The sequence below is a fragment of the Oncorhynchus clarkii genome, chromosome 31 (genome assembly GCF_045791955.1).
Source record: "Oncorhynchus clarkii lewisi isolate Uvic-CL-2024 chromosome 31, UVic_Ocla_1.0, whole genome shotgun sequence".
NCBI classification, from domain to species: domain Eukaryota; kingdom Metazoa; phylum Chordata; class Actinopteri; order Salmoniformes; family Salmonidae; genus Oncorhynchus; species Oncorhynchus clarkii.
Genome location: NC_092177.1, coordinates 12,186,764 through 12,191,158, shown reverse-complemented (window position 1 = coordinate 12,191,158; position 4,395 = coordinate 12,186,764).

Genomic DNA, 4,395 nt, shown 5'->3' with positions numbered 1-4,395 from the left:
CACGAGAAAAGGGCAACCAGTGAAGAACACACACCATTGTAAATACAACCCATATTTATGCTTATTTATTTTATCTTGTGTCCTTTAACCATTTGTACATTGTTAAAACACTGTATACACATAATATGACATTTCTAATGTCTTTATTGTTTTGAAACTTCTGTATGTGTAATGTTTACTGTTAATTTTTATTGTTTATTTCACTTTATATATTCACTTTATATATTATCTACCTCACTTGCTTTGGCAATGTTAACACATGTTTCCCATGCCAATAAAGCCCTTGAATTGAAATTAATTGAATTGACAGAGAGAGAGAGAGAGAGAGAGAGAGAGAGAGAGAGACAGACAGACAGACAGACAGACAGACAGACAGACAGACAGACAGACAGACAGAGAGAGAGAGAGGGACGGACGGACGGACGGACGGACGGACGGACAGACGGACAGACAGACAGAGACAGGGACCCAGCTGAGACTCAGGGAACAGGGTATGGAGACTTTCGACATCAGAAACAATCACCCCTGTTCTCAACAAAAACAGAGCTAAAACTATTCTACACACACACACACAGCTTTAATCAATGTTTAAGTATTTATATTTCTAGGCCATTTGTGTCTCCATCACCTGTCTTAACCTGCTCTCTTCTTGTCTTTTTATCTCTCCTCCTCAAACTCACTTTCTCAGCCTCTCACTCATTCTCCCTCCCTCCGTCTTTATTTCTTTATCTCTTTATGCTAACCGTGAGTGACAGCGATGATTCATGCCACAAGGTGCCCCAGACCACATGTTCCCTGGTATTAACATGAACAGGTCTCAGGGGGAATGCCTGTGACCTCATGGTCCTAGCTACAGTAGCTTACCCTCCTTCCTCTCCACTGTCCTATACTCCAAAACCCAGTGTTTTATATCACTTTATACTGACCATGAATGACAGAGATGACAAGGTGCCCGAGACCAGAAGTTCCCACCTCCTCTCACCAGCCGCCCTGGTGGTACCCATAAGCTAGCCTTCACCCACCTCCCCTCACTAGCCGCCCTGGTGGTACCCATAACCTAGCCTTCACCCACCTCCCCTCACCAGCCGCCCTGGTGGTCCCCATAACCTAGCCTTCACCCACCTCCCCTCACCAGCCGCCCTAGTTGTCCCCATAACCTAGCCTTCACCCACCTCTCTTCACTAGCCGCCCTGGTGGTACCCATAACCTAGCCTTCACCCACCTCCCCTCACTAGCCGCCCTGGTGGTCCCCATAACCTAGCCTTCACCCACCTCCCCTCACCAGCCGCCCTGGTGGTACCCATAACCTAGCCTTCACCCACCTCCCCTCACTAGCCGCCCTGGTGGTCCCCATAACCTAGCCTTCACCCACCTCCCCTCACCAGCCGCCCTGGTCGTACCCATAACCTAGCCTTCACCCACCTCCCCTCACTAGCCGCCCTGGTGGTCCCCATAAACTAGCCTTCACCCACCTCCCCTCAACAGCCGCCCTAGTTGTCCCCATAACCTAGCCTTCACACACCTCCCCTCACCAGCCGCCCTGGTGGTACCCATAACCTAGCCTTCACCCACCTCCCCTCACTAGCCGCCCTGGTCGTACCCATAACCTAGCCTTCACCCACCTCCCCTCACTAACCGCCCTGGTCGTACCCATAACCTAGCCTTCACCCACCTCCCCTCACTAGCCGCCCTGGTGGTCCCCATAACCTAGCCTTCACACACCTCCCCTCACCAGCCGCCCTGGTGGTACCCATAACCTAGCCTTCACCCACCTCCCCTCACTAGCCGCCCTGGTCGTACCCATAACCTAGCCTTCACCCACCTCCCCTCACTAGCCGCCCTGGTGGTCCCCATAACCTAGCCTTCACACACCTCCCCTCACCAGCCGCCCTGGTGGTACCCATAACCTAGCCTTCACCCACCTCCCCTCACTAGCCGCCCTGGTCGTACCCATAACCTAGCCTTCACCCACCTCCCCTCACTAGCCGCCCTGGTGGTCCCCATAACCTAGCCTTCACCCACCTCCCCTCACCAGCCGCCCTGGTGGTCCCCATAACCTAGCCTTCACCCACCTCCCCTCACCAGCCGCCCTGGTGGTCCCCATAACCTAGCCTTCACCTCTCCAACTATCCCGGCAACTTTCAGTACCTCTCACTGTGTTATATGTCCTTGTTTCTGGGTAAATCTCTAAAGTCCTCCTTTGATTCCTCTCTCCTCAGCACTTCCCTCACTTCCCTCTGAAGATCATCACTACCCCCTTTAGAGACAGAGACAGAGATGACAAGACAATAGGAATTGAGGAAGGATTTTGAGATTCTCTCCTTGTCCTAGCTTCCTTGTCTTGTTTCCCTGTTGATAACTAGAGTGCAGGCAGAAGGCAGCTGTCCCAATCATTTTCCTTATCCACAAGATGGAGAAGAGGAGAGGAGGAGAGGAGGAGAGGACACTGTGGGGCTGGATTTCCTGGAGTGTTTCCTGACACGATTAAAACAAAATGAGTTCCACATTCAGAGTAAAACATATAATTACACATTTTAATTAAAGCCTGAATGCTGAGTTACACATTCAGAGTAAAACATATAATTACGCATTTTAATAAAAGACTGAATACTGAGTTACACATTCAGAATAAATTAATTAACATTTAAGAGATTAAATAAGACCATAAACTTAGATACAAAATACTCTTCATCCTAACCTTATATCCCAACACACACATACACAAAGATACAGACAGAGAGAGAGAGAGATGCCAGATTCTCAGCAGGCTCTGCTCACACTTACTGGCCTGAGGCTAAATCACACGACCAACAACATTGGACACTTTATGGAACAAAAAGCCTTCACTATCTCATCCTGGAATATCCAAGGCCTGAGGTCATCTGCCTTTGGCCCACAGAGCAGGAACCTGGACTTCACCAAAGAAATCAGAAATACAGACATTGTCATCCTACAAGAAACATGGTATAGAGGAGATGGACCCACTGGTTGCCCTTTAGGTTACAGAGAGCTGGTCGTCCCATCCACCAAACTACCAGGTGTGAAACAGGGAAGGGACTCAGGGGGTATGCTAATATGGTATAGAGCAGAGCTAACCTACTCTGTTAAATAAGTCAAAACAGGAACATTTTACATTTGGATAAAAATTCAAAAGGAAATTATCTCAAAAGAGAACAATTTCTTTCTATGTGCTTCCCAATAGAATCCCCATACTTTAATGAAGACAGCTTCTCCATCCTAGAGGGGGAGATCAATCATTTCTATGCCCAGAGACATGTACTAGTCTGTGGCGACTTAAATGCCAGAACCGGACAAGAACCTGACACCCTCAGCACACAAGGGGACAAACACCTGCCTGGAGGTGACAGCATTCCCTCCCCCATATGCCCCCCTAGCCACAAATATGACAACATAACCAACAAAAACAGGTCACAACTCCTGCAGCTTGTTGGACGCTGGGTGTGTACATAGTCAATGGTAGGCTTCGAGGGGACTCCTATGGTAGGTACACCTATAGCTCATATCTTGGCAGTAGTACTGTAGACTACTTTATCACTGACCTCAACCCAGAGTCTCTCAGAGCGTTCACAGTCAGCCCACTGACACCCCTATCAGACCACAGCCAAATCACAGTCTACTTGAACAGAGCAATACTCATTCATGAGGCATCAAATCCAAAGGAACTGAATAATATTAAGAAATGCTATAGATGGAAGGAAAGTAGTGTGGAAACCTACCAAAAACAATAAGGCAACAACAAATTCAATCCCTTTTAGACAACTTCCTGGACAAAACATTTCACTGTAATAGTGAAGGTATAAACTTGGCAGCAGAAAACCTAAACAGTATATTTTACCTCTCAGCTTCCCTATCAAATCCAAAGATTAACAACAATGACAAATTGTTTTGATGAAGAATGCAAAAATCTAAGAAAGAAATTGAGAAACCTGTCCAACCAAAAACATAGAGACACAGAAAACCTGTGCCTATGCCTTCACTATGGTGAATCACTAAAACAATACAGAAATACACTACGGAAAAAGAAGGAACAGCACGTCAGAAATCAGCTCAATGTAATTGAAGAATCCACAGAATCTGTGAACAATCTGAGAGACAAGGCAAGAAGGGCCTTCTATGCCATCAAAAGGAACATAAATTCAATATGCCAATTACTTGAATCAGATATAGAACCCATTGTCCTTTATGGTTGTGAGGTCTGGGGTCCGCTCACCAACCAAGAATTCGCAAAATGGGACAAACACCAAGTTGAGACTCTGTATGCAGAATTCTGCAAAAATATCCTCAGTGTACAACGAAAAACACCAAATAATGCATGCAGAGCAGAATTAGGGCGAAACTCGCTAATTATCAAAATCCAGAAAAGAGCCTTTAAAA